Below are 22,131 nucleotides of genomic sequence, written 5' to 3'. Positions count from 1 at the left end.
ATGGGAATGAATTCAGACTGTAGCTGGTAAAATAGGCCAACATATAGTAAGGCAATTAAGTATCAGTGGTCATAATAAAATATGTGCACAGGAAAAGGTTCCCTGCTTTTTGCCTTTGGTAAGGCATGACTATAGAATCATCTCTTGGGAATGCCAAGAATAATTAATTTGGCTTAGAGTAGGCACATCTGTTCTAAGCATACTAATAAGAATATTCCATAAAGACCAATCCCAATAAGTAGAAAAGAGGACTGTTTTTCTTTTCTTGTAGCCTCTGTGGTGGTTTATCAGTAACAGATGTTTCCACTTATTTCACAACAGCCCTCATTAAAAGTAACCGTGGGACCTAACTGAATAGATCTCTGCATAGTAAAATCTCTGCAGAAATAGTTCTATTATTACATGGCCTGCAATTATTTCTTTTCCTCTATTTTGCTTCTAGATAGAAGATATAAGTTCTTTTGGATATATTTTACGTATGTTTTCTAAAAGTGATCACACACACACACACACACACACTCCTACTTACTCCACATCTGTATAGACTCACCATGTGTTGCAAAATAGCTACTTAGAAATACCATCTTTAGATAAACCTTATAAATAATCAAATTCTGTAAGACCACCACTTGCCAAGAAAGTTGACACCATCACTGAATTCTATTTTACTCTGTATGAGAATGTACTTTGTTGAAATAGTAGAACTTTTAGTTTTGTTAAACAGATGCATTGATCCAATGAGTAACCAATGAGTTCTCTGATTTACAACCTTTATCAAAAGCTTTGTGGACACACTGAGAGCACCATGAGCCAACAGCCACCATGCAGATGGAGGGTGAAAAAAAAATCTCCAAACTTCTCCTTTATCACAGAGACACAAATAATATCTAACGCACGCATCTCAAGTAAACATGATGACAAACAGGCAAGCATATGTGTTAGCAAAAGGGCAGCACCTTGTGCTTCCAAACATCTTTTTCCCCTTCGGATTTTACTTATAACATATCATAGAGGTGCTTAGGTCAGTATTTTAAGGAGAATCTAAAGTATGACCATAGTTTTGGTGCATGTAATTCCTTTATTAGACAGATTTGTCATTTCATGCATGTGTCAGCATTGTGGTTGAATGAGGAAAAATGGAGGCAAGGGATACACCATGTGTAGAGCAGGAATCTTGCAGCTCTCTACATACAAATTTGTTCTATAAAGAAAAATGTCCCAGTCACATGAGTGGCTTACAAGGCACATGTTATCTGTAGCACTGAATCATATGTTGGAAAGAAAACTTAATTTAAATAACACTGGCATAAAAACAGCAAAACTGAACGAGTTCAAGTTGCATTGTTCGATGCTTTCCTTTCATACTCTGTCAATGGATCATCTTGGTCTTGGAGAACAGATAAGTGAAAGGCTCTCACCAGGGAGTCCAACAATTGCCTTCATGTACTAAAACACTCACTTTGTTTTATAGTGGAAATATTATACCATGAAGAACTTGTATGTAGATAACTATTTTTAAACCCACCTTATAAGTAAATATCATTTAAAACAAATGCTCTCAATTAAAGCCAGTTTAAAACCATGATGAATAAACAAATTAGATAAAAATTATTATAATATAATTTTTCTTAAAATGTCTGCCTTTTTATTCTATAAGATTGAGTTTGTTACTAGTTTAAGATACAGTATGTAGCTTTGCTATTAGTGTAATATACAGTATAGAAGGAACATGTTAAAAATATTGTTATTTTCAAATTCAAATGGAAACAAGGACACAGAATTTTTACATATTCTTTTTTATGTTGATTTACAGTTGAAAAATAATGAATTGCAGCCTTTTCTTCCCCTGGCATGTTTGGGATAGTTTTCATGTTTTTGAAATGGCTTAAATATTTTTCCACCCACCCAAAATAGAATGTTTTAAAGAGAGGAAGAAAAAAAAGTTCATTCTATTTTGCTGTGCTCATTTTTTATTGTCTTATACAGTACTTGGGTGTACAATGATACATTGTTTAAAAGAAAACAAAATAGTCCAATCATACTAAAGTGTATTAAATTTGCTTTACTACATGATCCATACTGTAAGTTCTAATACCCATATGTGATCATCAAACAATCTGAAAAGTAACTATAGAAAAGAATACACTCCAACCCATATTTATACAATCAGATATAATTAAAAACAGCAATAAACAGATACAATATTTCCCCAACTACTTTATACACAGAAATTATTTTGATTTATAATATTATTTCTTGGGCCAACCTCTTTCATTATTCAGGTAGGTTGTATTTAATTTCATAATATATTACATTGAATGAAGAAATAGCTCAAAAGAAAAATTCTACGGAGGAAGTCATTGAGTTCCATTTTTAAATGTATATAAGCACCTATTATGATTTAGACTTTTGTAAAACTGCTGCTTTTTGATTTATCTAAGTATTTAAAATTTGTGGTTTCAGCAACAAAACACATCATACCAACTTTATTAAAACTGGATGCATGCCTCACTTTTGAGGACATAATTTCCACTTTCTAGTTTGACTTGCAGAAAGTCATATATGGAAATATCACAACAAACCCTCTCATATATACAGTTCATATACACTAGGAGAGATGGTCATGGCTTTGATTTTAAATGAAGTTAATCATGGAATTCATATCAAAAATATCTACAAAGAAATGTGACTCTGATGGCGGCAGTGAAGAAGGTGCCCCAAGACATTGCTGCCATGAATTATCCAGGCTGCAGTGTTTCATTATCTCACAGAACATGCCCTCCATCTTCAGCTACCATTTCATGTAAAATAAAAAACCCTTCTTTTCTGATCCTTACATTGCTTACTTTACTTCTCTATAAAACAGTTCTGTTTTATAAAGCAGTTGTTGTTACATTAAGATGTATGCCTGCTTTTCTTCAGAAGACAGATTAAATTGCTTCAGCTGCCACTGAAGTTGTCGTTCTTTGTAACAAAATGTAGTGCTGCATATATAAAAATGCAAAGTGTAATGTGGAGTCAAATGTCTCTCAGCACAAGAGTTGTTCGTTTTAGCACCCATTTTGTTGGTATTTATCAACTTACTAATTATAGGCAAATTGCTTCCAACACGAAAACTGTGATGATTAGCAGTTTTTTCTGCTAACTCTAGTCTACTGTAGTTCCGGTAAAAGAATGTCAATAATCTAAATTCCTTTCTTTTTCCTGGCTTAGAATACTTAAAAATAAATTCATCAGGCTAGCATTTCTCAACTTTTCGGAAATGTGGTTTGGAAAGTAGGGGTTAGAAAGCAGACAGAGATGGTTATCATACTCATGAAGGTCTACCTGTCACCTCCTATAAACAGGAGCATCTTGAAGATACACTAGCGGTTGATCTATCACCAAATGGAATTAAATAATCTTGGTTTTACAAACAGAGTGAATGCACTTGAGCGTTGAAAGATAAGTGCATCAATTGCTAGAACCTAGCATAAAATCTCTTTATTAAAGTGGAGAGCAAGAAGCACCTTAAGAAATAGCTTATATACCATCACTGATGGCCGGAAGACACCAAGCATATATTGTTTTAAACCTATCATATAACCATGAAGCAGAACAGCCTGATATTGCTTGGTCAGATGTAAAACAGTTTGTAACCTTCAGCCCTCCATTACAACCCTTTCAAGTGAGCTCACATGAAAATGAGAGTAACACGCCAATCTAGAAAATGTTTTCATTGCATGCAATACAGTAAAAGCTTGGTTTTTTCTACCACCATTGCTAATTTCACCCATTTGTTTCTCATTACAATAAGTAAACAAGATTAAATGGAAAATCTTACAGTTTGCAGAGCACATTACACAGCAGAAATGTCTGTAGCAAATACTGACTCAGTGTCTTAACCAACTTATATGGCACTGAGTGAGTGTATCTTCTAGCTATGACTTTTCTGTTTCTAAAGCTATATTGGCAGGTTCCAGTCAGCAATGATGTTTGAAGTGGCCTTCTTTTGCCAATACATTGCTTTTAGTCTAATTGCTTATTTGCAGTCTCAGCAAGCAGAGAGAAGAATTTTATTCTCTTTGCCTTTTCTCTGAATACTAACTAGCTGGCCCAGCCAAGACTCTCTAAAGAGAGAAACTGCATGAGACACACAGTGCATTTGACATAGTCAGGAGGTAAAAGAAAGAACAAAACAAAAGTCTATTCAGAACTAAATTCTCTGATATCCCCCTCCCCCAATGCCTTTAAAAATAAAGTGAGGGGGGTGACATAAATTCTTGCTTGAATGCCAGAAGTTGTCAGTTAATAAAGGACAGTGAATGACAGGTGACTGTCAGCCTAATTTTCAGTCTCCAGGTTATCACTTTTTGGCATTGTTGAACAAGGTAAGTGTATCCATAACAATGAAATATGTCATCATTTCTCTCTGAATGGATGGACAGGTTACATGTAGGAGAATCAGCTGAGTATTTCCATATAGGCACATGGATTTATCTCCAGAACTGGTTACTTTTCTCTGGAAATTATTCTCAATATATTGGTTACAACATTTAAAAAATGCTGAAGTTTTATAACCTCTTTTCCCCCCCTCTTTAAAAATAGGAACTCTGATTTGATTTATAAAACTTCTTTTGAATGTTGGGAAAAAGAACTAACAAAAAATAAGACCAGTAATTTTTCTGTTTGATTTTTCAAAATGGCTCATCTCAAGCTATTTCCCCCAAGACATATTTATTCTTTTATCTTTGCAGAAGGTCTTAATCTTCCTGTCTTTGTTGTTTTAATGTCTGATCAGTTTGCTCTCAAGTTGACTTTATCCCACATTTCCTAGAACTGGAACTTGATTTCAGGCATTTCAGTTGTAAGTCCCTACAAACACACAAGCATCCCAGAGAGATGTGGAGCATTTTGAAGTAGAGAAGGCTTCGGTAGTCATTTTCATAATGTATATCAATGTATATCGCTATTTGTTGCACGAGTACAGGTACAAAGAGATAACAAAATTTTAAAAAAGATGGAGTAATTTGTAATTAAAATAAATCTGGCCTCTTCTCAGAATCCTGGCACTCTCATCTGTTGACCATCTGTAGTGGAAGGACAGATTCTATTCTAAGTTCCATTGGGCTGCATAAGAGAAGCAGCTTCTAACAACCCCAAGTTTCTATGTCTTGCTGTGGTATGCACAGAGACAGGTCACTATAGCCAAGCTGCTGATGCCAAGTGTGAACATCTTGATCTGATCATGGTAAATGCTTGCAGGAAGGACATGAGGTGGAGTTTTGCTGCTCCTCCCACTCAAGCAAGTGGTACCTACTAAACATTCTACATACTTGAGAGAAATGCAGAAAGGAGCAGAGACCAACTGAACCAAAAGAAAGACAGAATGAGGTTGATAGAGTGATACTCTGGTGACATCCCCTTTCCCTTTCCCTGCTACAAAAAGAAACAACCAAACATTCTTTAAAGAATCAAGTAGGAAGAATGCTGTATGTTTTATTATTTAACACTGTCAAAATGCTGCTTCATTTCTAGTGTGGAAATTAGAAAGTACTTAATAGAAAAAGTTGTCTTATACAAGCTTAGTTCAGCCTTCAAGAAATTACTTTGCACATTTTTTCATGTGCTTATATAAAACTTCTTTGGACTGGAGAGGGAGGAGGAAGGGAAGTGGAAGGATGGGGAGGGAAATGGGAGGTGGGGAGGAGGTGGAAAATTTTAATAATAATAATAATAAAGTAAAAAAGACAACAACAAAAAAACTTCTTTGGTTTTATATGGAGCTTATTTTGACATGGAAAGGTAAATTCTATAGCTAAGTCTCTATATTTTGTTTCTCAGTATACAGGACATTAATTGGCAGGAGTTGTGTGTCTGTTGTAGGAACTCATGCAGATATAATGTGCTTGAAAATATTTTCATATTTTACTAACTGCAGCAATAAATTTTATATTAGTTATGATGGTTCTCATGCCCCAATGTTGCAGAGAAACGTTGAGTGACTGTCCAGGCAGCCTGCTGTTTCTGTCATTTCTCACAATTTTTGGAATTCGCTTGCTCACACTTCCTGCATACACAGTTAATATCATTTCCTTATTGGGTCTCTGAGAGAATTGAAAACTAGATAGTTATAGTTATAGTTTTCCTTGTTTACCAGAAGCGGAAAGGAAGTTATGATAAGAAGTACATTAGGTACAAGACTTTGGACACACCAAGATAGGACAGATATGGAGTATTTTCTCTGAATTTGTGAAATTCACATGGGCTAGATATGGTTGATGTATTTATTGTCTGTATGTATTGAATATAGTTATTGTACTTATTGTACATCGTTTTTCTTATATTAGTTATAGTCATCTTTTTATTTTAGACAAAAAGGGGAATGTAGTGATATTTCATTTATATTTTAATAAATAGAGCTTGCCTGAAGGTCAGTGCAAAGCAACCACACTATTCACCCATATAGTCCAGGCAGTGGTTGCACACACTTATAATCCCGGCAGCCACACTAGTTAGCCATATAGGCCAAGCAGTGGTGGTGCACGCCTCTAATCCCAAAACTAGAAAGGAATATAAGGTAGGTGAGACAGGAAGTCACTCTCTTTTATTCTGAAGATTTCAAAGAGGTAAGCATTCTCTAGTGGCTTGGCTGCTTTTGCTTTTCTGATCTTCAGGTTAAATTCCCCCTCCACACACACGCGCACACACACACACACACACACACATACACACACACAAAATAAGTCCCAGGAAAACCAATAATTAAAATTCTTTCAAATATATATGATATTAAAATGCTTATTGATATTATATTGGAAGGTACAGAATTACTTTAAAATTCAAGAAATTTAGTGTTTTTGTATTATCTTGCATATGAAAGTTATGAAGGATAGTGATATGAGTAAAAGATGTAATTTGAGAGAAGACCAACTAGCTTTAGCAAATGAAATAAAATCTGTGCAAATATAAAAACATTACTTCTTGGGAAGAGTAGTCAACCAATTGAAAATTATAGATTATTCTTTGACACTTGCATGAATTATGTTCTTCATAATAATAGAATGAATCATACTGGAGAGATTATCTTCAAATTATATGCATATAGGCAAGGACATGTTTGTTTGTGTGTGTGTGTGTGTGTGTCTGTATGTGTATATACATGTGTGTGTGATAATGAAAAAAGAGGTTTTGTGTTGGCAATAGTAACTGATCATATGGGAGATTTCTCAAAATAAAGATATGTAATTCTGAAATTCATTTATATTTAATAAGATACTCACTATACAGTTGAAGGAATACCAATTATTTTGAAAAATAATGGCCTATAGGTCAGTCATAACTTGACAACATCTAGTGAGAGTTCAAGGAAAATCTCAAGTCTAAAGAATATAAAATCTAAGGAAATCACCATCATCAGGAAATGACAGGTTTATATATTTTCTGGGTAAGATGATTATTTTGTGAGCTACTTATATCTACAAAGAGAGATAATGTCTTTCTATATTGCAAAATACAATGTATCAGGAGACTGGATGGAATATTCCCACTCTTGTTCTTAAATAGGTGATGAGAAATGATTTTCTTCTGAAGGCAATTAAGCCCAAATACATTAGTAACCGTATATGAGCCAGTATTTGTCCTGTAGTTTGTAACAATTCGGGGTTAGAACTGAGACTTGAAGCAAATTTGTCCTGTGACCCGGACAGTCATGGAGGAAGCAAAGCAGACTGTGGGTAACCTTCTCACCTGAAGGAGCAGAAGTAGGAACTGAATCTGGAGAGTGCAAAAGCCTCTCAGAAGAGAAATATGATGACCAGAGATGCAAAATTGATGATACATATAACAAACCATAGATACATAGATGGATAGACAGATAAACGATAGCTTTGAATACTGAATGAAGAACCTCATGATAGAACGTGAAATATTGCAACACTATTTTAGGAAAGTCTATCCTTCCCTATTGACATTTAAATTTAATGAGAGGTTTTATCTTATAAGAGGTACTGAGGAATAGAGAGAGACAGATTTGAAAATCTCAATGATTTAAAATTTATCAGGTTTATGACTGAAAATGAAAATTCCGATAATTCACTCATGGAGCAGCTAAACTGACTCTCCCATATTCTCCTTCCCACTGAGCATCAGTTCCCAAAGAACAGCAAAGGTGACAATTACTTCCACAATGCTAGTTGAATATAAACTGACTTTTTTTTCTGAAGAAAATAAAAATAAAAAGTGACCAACAGACCAAAATTCTTGAAAGCCTATATAGTATCTTAGCTCTAATTCTTTTGGGTTATCCTATCAATAACCACATAATTAAAATGAGACATATATGGTTCACTTTTAAATGTGAACTATACATATTGATTAAATAAATATGTTATGCCAAGAAATCCACTATTCCCTAATTCCAACAATGAATAAATCAGGATCATCGAGGGAGATTACAAGGTAAAAATGACCAAAGAGGTTTACTAAGCCCTAATATTTGGCTTATACATGCACAATAGTTCTGGATATTTATATTTGATATTGATAAGGCAGCTAAACCAGTTATTAAGATTTGGACATGCTGTTTTGTATATTTTCAAAAGACCAGTATGTTTAAAACTTTGTAATCCCTCATAGTGAATCTAATTATTGAGAAGTGTTTTTTTTTTTCATGAGGACTATGAACTTAGGAATGTATGAACCCAGTAATGGATTCATATTGGAGGTAATGGTGACTTTTGAAAGTGCGAAGTGGTTAGTTGGAGGAAGTCACTGAAGTCATTTGTTTGTTTTTTAGATTACAATTTAACTGTAGCAATTCCCCCTTCCCTACCCTTCCATATGCCCTGCCCTAATCTCCATCAAATTCATGGACTCTTTATGTAGGCATATATACATTTTTATATACACATACTCCTAATATAAGCTGTTGCATCCATGTAATGTTACTTATATGTATTTTCAGAGTTGACCTTATGGTACAGGACAAAATAATTAGTGTGTTCTCCCCTGGGGAGGATAGGGTATTGTCTTGTTACACCCCACACTACCATACCTCCTGAAGACCATGAATGAGAACCTCTTTCTACTACCTACTTTTGCCACCAGAACCTGCTGTCAACTTCAGGAAAGGAACCAGCTGACCATGAACTGAAACCTTGAAATGTAAGAGAACAAATTAACATTCTTGTACCCAAATGGTTTCACACAGGCATATTGACACAGTTTGACACCATAACAGAAAAGTAATCAAAGCTCAAGTATGTTCCCCTGACCATGGCAATCAAGAAGACTCTTCAGTCATGGTACATTGGTTTCTTTGTCACCTAACTTTCTCTAGGGAAAAGGGACAATTTGACTGTGATTTAGGAAATTTTCCTTACACCCAAAGGATTACTACATATGAATGCTATAACAGGTTTTAGAAAAGAGCCAGAAATAATCTATATGTCTTTAATCTTGGCACTTGGGAGGGAGGCTAAAAATAGAACACAGTGACAAGTTCAAGTCCGGCAAGGCCAGAGCTGCATAGCAACCCATAGCAACTCTCTCTCTCTCTCTCTCTCTCTCTCTCTCTCTCTCTCTCTCTCTCTCTCTCTCCCTCTCTCCCTCTCTCCCTCTCTCCCTCTGTGTGTGTGTGTGTGAGAGAGAGAGAGAGAGAGAGAGAGAGAGAGAGAGAGAGAGAGCACGCAAAACATCCTGTAGAATTAGTCTTTACTTTATCAATGCCCTGAAGAAAACCAATAAAAACAAAACAAAAACAAAGTAATTAGAGCTAAAATCTGCAAGACAGAAATAGCTGTGGTATGAGTAAAGGTATTTTTTTAGGGAAGTATAAAATGAAATTACAATTGTAAAATTAAGTTTTCCTTCACTTATAGGTTATATTTTTCTAAACGAATGCTTTTACACTTACTGCAAGTGTTAAAGTGAGAACCAATCGAAGCTAGAAATTCTCACGATTTCCATGGAGTGCTACCCTTGAAGGTTTCAGCGTCTGCTCACTACAATTTTACTGCATATATTCAAATCTAGCATTATTTTCCCTCTTCCACCTGTAAATAATAAATGACTTACACGAAAATTTCCTTGAAAAGGTGAGGCTACTCAGCACAGATTTGGCACAGCGGTGAAGAATCTTCTGTCAATACACTCCATGTGTGCTCCTCTCCATTTGAAAGAGTTTGTCTTTCCAGAAACAGACACCTGACCATATTGACTTCCATCTTCTCACAGTGCCTGGAGAAGACATTGCACAAATGTCTGTGGCATTTAGAATACTGTGGTTTGATTGGTTTTTATCGCATTCCATGGTAAATTCATTTATTCCTCAGCCCCTTCTCTATGTCTAGGTGTTCTCCATCTTACTGTTCCTAATGAAACCCCACTTTCCTTTTTAGGGGTCACAGCCACCAGTGTCCCCTCTTTATTAGATGAAAGCATAATTTCCTGATCATCTAAATACTTCAAAATGTTCATATGCATCACTGCAGAGATTATAGGTATTATCTTGAATGCTAATCTTTCACAAATGCATATTTTTGTATCCCTTGTGGTTTTTACTTGCTTCCTCATAGTACAAACGGACCTTGGTTAACAGAAGAAAAGAAGAACTTATTGGGAGACCATCATGTGGTGTGGGAGCCAGAAGAAGCTGGTACACCTGTTTTTAGACTGTGATCTTAGAAATTAAAAACAGAGCATGTGTAAAGTACGAATCACTGTAATGTTATAGCATAAAGTAGGACAATCAGGGAATCACCATGGTAATGGCTATTCTTATGTCACTCAAATTACTCCCACTGTTTTAGAAGCAAGGGCCCAAATGGCAGATTTAAGCCACATGTAAAATGTCTAGGAGATGCTAAAGAGGATGAGGAGGAGACACACACACATAGAAAGAGAGGGAGAGAAGAAACCTATGTATTTATGAAATAGAAAGAACAGCTTTTGTATTACTTCACTAACTAAAGGGACCCACTACTTCTGTAGACAAGTAGAAGAACAAGTGTGAGCTGAGGTGAAAGAGGGATGAAAAGGTATCAATATGGACTGGATGCCACATGTCCTGAATGAAATAATTTTATGATACTAGCATGAGCAAACCCAAAAAAGCAGCATTCATTCTAAAGGCTGCCTACAGAGATTTGAAGTCTATATGTGTTGAAACTGCATGGGTTCTAATGTCCACAGTCTGGCAGAGAATGCAGAGCCTATGCTCTTGGTACAGTACATAATAAAAGATCTTCGGCAAACTGCATTTCTTGTCAGTAGCCATTTATCTGATTAGGACTCTCCACTAACGTATTTAACAATACTTTCTTTCTTAATCATCCAGATTGCCAATAATCCCTCAGCAGATAGATAAAGCCCTGTGTTCAACATGTCTCCATTTTTATACTACAAGCATTCCTTGTGATCTTTTGCAAACATGTACACCAGACAAGATAAGACATGTATTAACACCAGTTTTGTAAATACACAGTAAATAAGCCTCTCCAGCTGCTGTTTGAAAAAAATGTTGAACAAAATGAATCAATGATGACAGCATTAACAATAAAATCCCAAATCCAGGAAGTCTGGGGAGAAGTAAAAGCTCTTAACAGACCCATTACAAAATGAATATTTTAAGTGATCTGGCTTGATTTAGATATTTTCTCATTTCAGTGTTGGGATAAATAAACAGGAAGATGACGGTGGCATGAAGCATGACCTCTCCCGTGACCACTGCAGATGTCAGGATGCATGCCATGCAGGAAGGCCCATAGTCACCTGTGGCAGATACACTCTATTGTGGTAAATACTTAGTTGCTGGAAATCGTTCTGCATGCAGATCCTTTATATTTTAAACAAGACACAGAAATGTGAAGCAGCTTTCCTGCTGGGAACCTTATTTCATATTTGAGTGCAATTAACCAGCTGATTAATAGGCTTTTGTTTTCTGTTTGAATGGCAATGACCAGTCATTTAGGACACTATCTTGTCAAATGGACAACAATAACGATAAAGTTTATGTATCTTGGCTCCCGACTGCTCAGAAGCCCTTCCTAAGCTTCTGCACTGGAATCAAGAACCTGAATTGAGCATAGAAAATAATGACCTTCCAGAATTCTCCTTATGGCAGGGATATGGAAGATTGTCTTGGTTTGAACTGAAAATAAGGATCAGGGATGCCATTTTATTTTAGTAAAATCAGGAAATGTTTGTAAACCTTGGCAGTCTAAATTCTGCACAGGTACACAGCTCAAATGTGAAGAAAACACAAAGGCAGCTCTGGTCTACAAATCTTATGATCACTTCCACTTTACATGCATCTGTTACTTATAATAATGGTATTGTTTGCTGTCACTGAATATTTGACCCAAGTGATAAAGATTATTTTCCTCTCATCTACCAATTTACCAATCATTCATAATTGTCTCATTTGAAAAGAATTCTAGATAATAAGATTGTAGGTTAACTTTATGGTTGATTATAGAAGTTTCATAAATAAATATGACATTATTTCAAATGCTTTTTCCTGCCTAGAGTGAGGAGTGATAGGAAAGCCAGCAATGTTGTCTGAGGTTTCTGTCCTACCCAGTCCTTGTTCTGCCCTGTTCCCACAGTGGTTAAGTCCCAGAGAAATCACATAGAGGTCTACATTAACTATAAACTGATTGCCCATTAGCTCAGGCTTCTTATTAACTCTTATAACTTACATTAGCCCATTATTCTTATCTGTGTTAGCCACATGGCTCAGTACCTTATTCAGTGGCTTAGTCACATCTTGCTTTTTCTGTGTCTGGACTGGACTGAAGAGGAATGGACTTCCTCCTTCCCAGAATTCTCCTGTTCTCATTGACCTGCCTCTACTTCCTGTCTGGTTTTCTTGCCTATACTTCCTGCCTGGCTCCTGGCCAATCAGTGTTTATTTAAAACATAATTGACAAAATATAGACAATTGTCCCGCACCACATCTATTCCCTCTTACATAGTTTCCCATGAAAAAAATGTTCCAAGTTAATTATGGAGTGAGTCACCATGAGGCAGAGTTCCTGGATTACGCTCAAAACTTCGAAAAAAGAATTACTACCAGGTAAGTCCTGGTAAAATTTAAGAAACAAGAGAAATTATACTATATATTATGCATTGAATCTGATATAACTGGATCCATGCAGGCAAACAAATCATTCACAAAGTGGGAAAAAGTTTGCTGTGTGATGTAGCACTTACCTACAATCTTAGTCTTCAGGAAGCTGAGGTAATGCACACTGTCACAGCTCTACCTTGGCCTCATAACAGGGTTCTTGCGTTGCCTGAGTGATGTAACAAGACTCTCTGACCCACTTCCCTAATCAAAACTAATATACATGGTAAAAATAATATGGTGAACTTAATCTTCTTCTTCTTCTTCTTCTTCTTCTTCTTCTTCTTCTTCTTCTTCTTCTTCTTCTTCTTCTTCTCCTCCTCCTCCTCCTCCTCCTCCTCCTCCTCCTCCTCTTCCTCCTCCTCCTCCTCCTCCTCCTCCTCCTCTTCTTCTTCTTCTTCTTCTTCTTCTTCTTCTTCTTCTTCTTCTTCTTCTTCTTCCTCCTCCTCCTCCTCCTCTTCCTCCTCCTCCTTCTTCTTCCTCTCTCTCTCTCTCTTTCTTTTTTTTTTTTTTGAGACAGGGTTTCCTTGTAGCTTTGGAACCTGTCCTGGAAACTAACTCTATAGACCAGACTGGCCTTGAACTCACTGAGATATGCCTGCCTCTGCCTTCTGAGTGCTGGGATTAAAGATATGCACCACCACTGCCTGGCTTGTGAACTTAATTTTATTGATAATTTGAAGAATTATAAATATGCTTAATTGGTCTTGCTCACCAAGTGGGAGGTATTCTCAGATACACCTCACATTTTCTTAAGGTCCTCAGCCCGTCCTTTCTCTGGAAGGCAGAAAGATATGTATTCAACCTTGAAATGCCTTCCAGTGTAGTAAATAATTCAATATATATATAATTTAAAAGTATACATTTTACTTAGGCTGAAACCATTATAATGAAGAATGACTGTGATAGTCTTGATTTCCAGTAATAACTACTTTTATAAAATTAAAAATTCTTGACTTTTTTGTGCTTATCACTACTGCAGTTTGCTTAGTAACTGAACTAGGTAAATAGCTAATCTTCAACTGAAGAGTATTTATTGTCTCCTATATAGTAGTGTAGGACTGTCTTTGCTGACATCTTGGTGTATATGAGAAATATAAAACAGACCCTGAAGTGGGATGGTCTATTTTCTATTTTCAATCTGTATTCGTTACATATACCATGACCTAAACTAACTTAATAGTGGGAAGGGTTCATTTGGCTTAAACATCCAAGTTGTAGTTCATCATTCGAGGAACTCAGGGAAGAAAATCAAGTGAGCCCTTGAAAATGGGAGCTGTGGACAAATCTCGCTTGCTGACCTGTTCACTCATAGGCTTATGCTGACCCAGGGTTATTATGTAGCTCCACACCACCTGCTTAGGGACAGTGACACCCACCGTGGCCCAGCTCAATTAATGATCAAGACAACACTTTCTGCATGTATTCCCACAGGTCAGTCTGACCCAGGCAAGTCCTCAATCAAGGTTGTCCTCTCAGATGACTCTATGCTGTGTCAAACTGAAAATAGAAATCAACTAGAACACTACTCTAATAACCCATTCTCTGCCGACACATTTAAAAATAAAATTACTTATAATATGGAAAGACATGTGCTGCTGCTAAGACAAAAATGTAATTTATATTTCAGGACTTTTTGAGTTAAAATATACAGAAATATACAGAAGCCCTGCTTCTGACATGCCTCTTTGGAACTATACAACCTGGTATGCTTCTGCCCCAAATTTCAAATTATTTACAGGGGTGGAGAAAGAAGTCATTACTATTCAGATTAAGTGACTCTAGTCCAGACCATTGCATTTCTTTCATAGGGTTACATGGCACTGGGCTAACATGTCCTCGTTGGCATATACACTTTTGATGAATCTCAGTCAGTTTGGACACTGAGTTAATAGTTAGCAATAGCCCACACCAGAGTTTTGAACTTGAGACCTAAGTGAAAAACAAATGGTCAATTCTACTCCCATGCTCTTCTTGTCTATATTGGGTTGTAGCAAAGGTAAGAGAAGTCACTCTTTATCCTGTATGATCCTGTAACTGTTCCTATGGGCAGTTTTTCTACTACTTTGACAGATTGCATTATATGCTAAGCAAACTTTGACTTGGAAGAAAGCCATGCTTCCATCATCTAAGGTATTCCTAAGCCATTACTCTGAAATGGCAATTCTTTTGAGAAAAGTCTCTATGTAACTAATGTGCTACAGAATTTCTATGGTTAGACTTTGGTCTTACTCATCAAGCAGGGGGTATTCTCAGGTATACCCCATATTTTCTTAAGGTCCTCAGCCTGTCCTTTCTCCGGAAGGCAGAAATATATGTATTCAACCTTGAAATGCCTTACAATGTAAAAATATAATGATTTGTGGTAAATAATTCAAAATATATATTTTAAAGGTATTATTATTATGTTTACAAGATGATGTATGATAAAATTAATGTCACAAGATGAATAGTTCATATTTTCTTATGTGTTCTGTACAAATCTTAAATTTATGATTATCAATAGTAATATATCTTTTTTTAACGTATATGTGTGTGATGTGTATGCATGTGTACATGATTGTTCTCATGAATGTGGGTACACTCATGTGTGTGAGTGTGTGTGCATGTATGTGGAGGCCTGAGGTTGACACCAGGTGTTTTCTCAGATGCTCCTCCTTTTTTTACATCATTACAGGGTCCTTCATTTTCACTCAGAGCTCGTCTGGCTAAGAAGCCTGCTCCTAGCATCCCACTTTTCTACCTCCCGTATGTAGGAAGTATAGCCATGCCGCCATGCTCACTAGTCATTTACAAGGGTAATGCTTGCCCATCAAGTGTTTAAGTCATCATTTCCCAACCTCTTATCGGTATAATCTTTAAGAGTCCCTAGAATGTACTGGAAGACAATACTTCTGGAATTATCTTTAACAAAAAAATAATATCAGGAATTGGCAAGAGCTTTAATGTTCCATAAAAACATGTTTTGAGGAAACATGGCACTATAAGACATGATGTGTTTACTATCTTTTCCACGTGGAGTATCAAATGGAATTGTAACAGATAATAGAAGACTGAATTCTCAAACCTGAATACAAAGAGATGAAACCTTGATATCTATTTAGTGCACTGATTAGACAAGAAACAAATAATTACTTGTTTTCTCCACATTGTTCTAAGTCTACAACGCTGTGTTTTATGAACTCATGAGTGTTAGTACACTTCAAATAGAGTATTTATGTGGAAAGGGAGGCTACAATATTTGTATAGAACCCCTCAAATCTAGCGTTAGGATCTGATAACATGGCTCAGTTGGTATACTATTTGCCATTCAGTCATGAGGACCTGAGTTAGAGCTCCCTTCAACAACTATTAAAACCTGGTCTGGTAGTTGCAGGACAGCCAGAGACACAGAGAAACTGTCTCAAAAAGCCAAAAAAAGGAAACAGTTGTTCTAAGGAGAGTATGAAGCGGGCGAGCAGGCATGGGTGAGGACCCACTACATAGCAGCTCACTTCCATGAGCACACACAGGCACGGTGCACATCGCAGACATTTTGGGGTGCTCACCCTAGGATACAGTTCCAGAACCAGCAAAGGCACAGATGGCAGAGGGCCAGGGCACCCCTGGCTAGCGGTAATAAAGCGCATGATGTGGTCGTGCTGTAGGCCTGGCAGCTGGTACACAGCTCGCTCAGCTCGGAACTGGGCCGCAGCCCTTGGGGGAAAGGCCTTGATGGCTACCATCTCACCCTAAAGCCTCCCGGCCCAGACGACTGCATGCCCTCCTTCTTGGATCACCTGGTGGAAGCACTGCACTGAGTGAGTGTGGACCTCTGAGATAACATCAGAGCCAAGCTCCCCGCCCCCACCCCCAGCAGAACCTCCAGGAATACCAGGGGGCCCCACTCCTGCCCTGAAGCACCTGGGAGAAGCACAGCTCAGCCAGCTCAGGCAATTCCTCAGAGTCTCCACAGTCTCTGCCTGCGCCTGGCTCGGGGTCTGACCCCACCGTGCACTCTGCAGGTCTTTCATTGTAGCAGGGCTGAAGCAGAAAAGAGCCTTAGGGTAGGGTGCACAGGATGGGGGCAGCCAAGGGGGCTGTGTGGGAAGAGAGCTTCATACAAGGAAATGTGGGGCTACAGAGATCCAGAACCGGGGGCTCAGCAGAGCCGCGAGGGGTGGGAGAGATTAGTACACAGGATGAAGCAACACATCAGTAGCTCGAGGAACATCCCCAGCAGCAGCAGTGCCATCTAGAGGGGCCCACCTGGACAGCAAGGGAAGTGGAGTGGGAGGAAGGGACCTTGGCTGCCTGGCTGAGAACCCTGTGATAACTAACTTCAAAATCTCTACCCTTTGCTGACCTTGGAAAAAGGTGCTGGACCTTGAGCCTTTCTCCAGATGTCAAATGTTTAGAGTCACTTGGCTCTGCCCAAAATCCTTCCTGACCCGTCATTGAGAGCACAGATCTGCCGTATTCTGAACAGAGGAAGACTCTCAAGCTACAGTGGATCTCATTTTCCAAACTGGAGAGTCAGAAAAAAAGCCGGGCAGTGGTGACACACTCAGCACTCAGGAGGCAGAGGCAGGCGGATCTCTGTGTGTTTGAGGCCAGTCTGGTCTACAGAGCAAGTTCCAGGACAGGCTCCAAAAGCTACAGAGAAACCCTGTCTCATAAAGCAAACAAACAAAAAAATCCCCAAACAAACAAAAGAATCAGGAAAAAACAAAACAAAACAAAACAAAACCTGGTCTGGAGAGTTCCTTAGGCTTGCTGACCAGAGAGTCTACAAGTATTGGCAAGTGGCCCATTGAGTGAAAAATGTTGCTTTGAAACTAAGGTGGAGAGCAATTGGAGAAGGCATCAGATATCAGTCTCTGGCTTCATATACACATGCATATTCACATATATGTAACTGTAAACATGTGTGAACATTAAATGAACACACACACACAGGCACACACACATCTTGGCCCTGGCTAGAGTTATAAAGACAAACAAGAATACCATTAGGGAATTTTCAGATACATCAGTGTTGGATCCTTTGCAATCAGGGTCATTGCATGTGCAGTGCTAGACATTGTGAGGTGCCACACCAGTTGACCCCTGCCCTAGAAGGGCATCTCTTGACAGATAAACCACACACTAATAATTTTGAAGTGTCCTCTGACAGAAAACAAGTTTCAGTGTTTTATCATCCTATTTACAGTGAGTACAAACTAGGAGTTCAGGTAAACAAATTAAATTTGTAATGAAGCCATTGAGACCTGTTCCAGGTCTTATTATTTATACATGCATACATTATTTACTATGTATCTATAATAACAAGAAATCCACATACTAAAAGGAAAAAGTTTGGTCAAACTGAATCCTTCCAGCCCCGCATTTTATGTAATTTGAATGTTTTAACAAGCTTTAAGAAAATGAATATAGAAGTAATGTATATTTTTGTCATGCTTTTGATTTATTATAGACGATATCTAATACACAACTTAGTGTTAAATATAAATGATAGCCTGGCGATAGTGTTAGGTCGTGAAACATCAAGGAACAATGCTATTGTTTATGGTATGTAAAGTATTAAGATGGCATGTGAGGTTAAACGTCTAGAAAGATGATTAAAGACATGCATGATACCTATATCACTGATTTTCAGCAAGCCAAAGTTGTCCTCAGGTACAGAACATAAATCAATACTAAGCATACATCCAAACCCACAAAGAAGACATGAGTCAATATTCAAATAGTTCCTGATTGCCACAACTGTTAAGGTCTGTGTTAGTATTTAAACATAACCAGAAAATTTTTAGAATTTACAAGTGGACATTATTGATCTTGCTCCCGTGTCAGTTCATTATAAGAAATATAACTTGTTCATTTAGTAATTGTGACTTTTACTTTAATTAGTGCTTTATAATGCCAATGTTAAATTTAAAACTCTACATTTCCTATTCTTATAGTCTTTTCACCATAATTGCTAGATACAATTAAAATTATACCACAAAGAGAAAATGCAACACAAATGCTACCAATTACACTTGTATTGGGCACACATTTTCATCCAAGACTTAGAGTTAATGCACAAATAAAATGGTGGTGTAGGGTAGGGAAATTTAAAATAGTAGTAACATTAAACTTCAGATCAACTTACTAACTAATATCAATTAATTTTTAAAAACTTCTTAATAAACTTAAAACATGTGTTTTTGCTTCTTTATATTCACACATTTTTGGAATAAAACAGAAAATATTTATGACTTAAATTGACTGTATTTAACATGTCTTATTGAGAAATCAAATGATGAAAAAAATCAACCCATATATAAAATAAGTGGTTTAGCCTAATGTATTTCCCAAAATAATGTAAATAATGGTTTTTAGAAATCCAGCTGTCTTATTCATTCTTTAGTGTATCAAAATGACCATTTTATTAATTTAATTTTCATGTTATCTGCCACAGTATCTATCTCAGGCTCTTCAAAACAGCAAAAAAAAAATTCTCTATCATACTTGATTATTAAATTGTGTTTGCTTCTAAAGAATTATATTTCTAGTTTATTTACTCTGGGGAATATCAATTAGGTTCAAATTATTTTATGACAAAATTTTTTCATTTTTAGATTCAGGGCAAGTGAAATAGAAATAATGGAAATCAAATAAGAAAGAACAAAATCATGTTTGATACTCACCTTCTAATTGTTTATCTTTCAATTAAGCATGGGTGTACCACACCAGAAATATCCGTATTTTCAGAGAGCTAGCAAAATAAGCTGTTTTCATTTCATAAGACAGTTTAGTCTTTTTATATGCACATACCCAGCACATTCTAATGAGTATTTTGTTATCTCTGGATCTCTGGTACCTAGTACTGACAAAGAATGACTTTCCATGTATGTGGCCAGCTTTCTAAGAGCCCATTGACTTCATTGAATTTTCCAAATGTTAGAAAGAACCCAATCGATTCTATATTCACCATGGCAAAGCAGTTCATATTTTTTGCCAGTTTCTTCTCAGCAATCATCTTAAGAAAAAAAACATATTCTTCACATTGCATTGGCGCATTACTGCCTCCCATATCACCAGGAACATTTTAAAGCTTTATTCTGTCTGCTAGTTAGAATGGAAACTGCTCTCCCTTCAGACACTGGCACTCTGCCATTTGCCTCCAGAACATTTTATAGTTCACTGTCAGGACTGATGCTTTTTCTAGAAGAACATATGGGACTTTTTGAGACGTTTTCTGTAACATTAAAGTGCAGAACACATAGATCTATTTACACTTACTTACCAATAAACATATTTTCTAGAATTCTAATCCATTGTAACTTCTTTGGAATGCCCTGGGAAGTATTTGAAGACTAATGACAGAAGAAGCTTGTAATTTTGAAGTAGAAAGGATGGTATTTAATTGGAGAAGCATTTATTATCGGTACAATGTATCTCCATTTCAGTAGTATTATTTTATCTGACTGGAGTGGATTTTCTCCTTTTGCTTCAGTGATTCCAAATAGTCACTATAAAAAATTGAAAGTGAGGAGAAAAATTCTCCTGCACTCTGTGATGTTGATAAATAAGTCATGGGAATGTAGTAGAAGCTAGCACAAACTTGCAGGTAAGTGTGGCATTAAAATTGCATACCGTAAACCTGGGGATACCTTACCTGAATTGCTCTGTAAACACTCTTCTCACTGAAACACCTGTTAGGTCTGATTGTCAGCATTTTCAGTCATATGAATCAAACAGATGAATTTAAAACAAGCAATTAAAATTAGAGTGTGAATCCATGCTGATCCGTGGGACAGCAGTGGAAGAGGTTTCTGTTGTTTATTTGTTCTTACAGGAACTCTACTCTGTGGTGGTGCAAGGGGAATGGGAAGCTGAACAGGAACAGTGCATCTTTCATTTTCTAAATTGAACCACTGTCTGCTCACCAGTCATAGGGGACTCAGCACAGGTGATGGGGAAAGCGTGTTAACCAAAAGTCTTTAAGAGGTGGACCTAGTTTAGCATGGCATTCTGGGACCGGGAGATATAAACCTGTGCACCACCAAGGTGCGCTCTCTTTGTAGTCTCCCCTGTGGTCAAGAAGAACTTGAATCTTCTGTGCCTGTGGTGTGAGTTTTCCCCTCATATTAAATAAAATATAGTTGTCTATCTTTAAGCTAGCCTGGTTATTTCCATATCTAGGTAACAGCGACGTACAACTGAACAAATTTTAAATCCTGTCAATCCTCCAACTCAGAAAGGTGATCTAAGATCCATCACTGAAGAACACAAGCATCGTGCCACCACCTCCCCACACGGAAGCAAATTTTCCTCAAAGTGTTTATTCTATGGGTGATTGGCTGGCTTTGGTGTAGTCAAGTTCACATTTAGTAAAAACATTTTCTACAAAATTTTTGCAAAGTTGATTTGTCCCTTTCACTTCATCCTTGGTACAAAGAATTTGTACCTAGGAAATGATCTTTTTTGTTTCATACTTTTGCTTTTTAAATCTAGAAGTGAAGGTTCTAATGACATAGACTTTCTACCACTAGCCTTATGCTTAGTTTGTTTACACAAATACTAACTTAAAAGGAATATTATAAGTCACTGGAATTTTTTTCTTAAATTATTATAAATGACAAATATTTTCTATCTCCAGCTAAGCACCCAGTAGATCCAAGGTATTCACAAATGTGTTGGTTTTGTCCTTTGTTGTTGTTGTTGTTGGTGGTGGTGGTGGTGGTGTGTGTGTGTGTGTTAGTCTCCCACATACTATGTTTGCATTACCACAGAGCAAGTTTTGCTTTGTTTTGTTTGTTTGTTTAAACTTTGTTTTGAGATAGATTTTTCTTTAACTTTGCAAGACTGGGTGTGAACTAGTTAACAATGTTCCTGCATCATTTTCTAAGTAATTAAGATGACAATGACTAGTCAGGGTAAACAGTTAATTTTATGCAGCTTATGATGAAGTTTATCTGTTGTAACACAGCTGATGTTTTTCATTCCCTGGGATTTGTGGACGAAGAATGACTTCTAGGCTGGGACCATTTGTTTCA

This window comes from Chionomys nivalis, chromosome 15 (assembly GCF_950005125.1).
Source record: "Chionomys nivalis chromosome 15, mChiNiv1.1, whole genome shotgun sequence".
Taxonomy (NCBI): Eukaryota; Metazoa; Chordata; class Mammalia; order Rodentia; family Cricetidae; genus Chionomys; species Chionomys nivalis.
Note: the sequence above shows the minus strand (reverse complement) of the source record.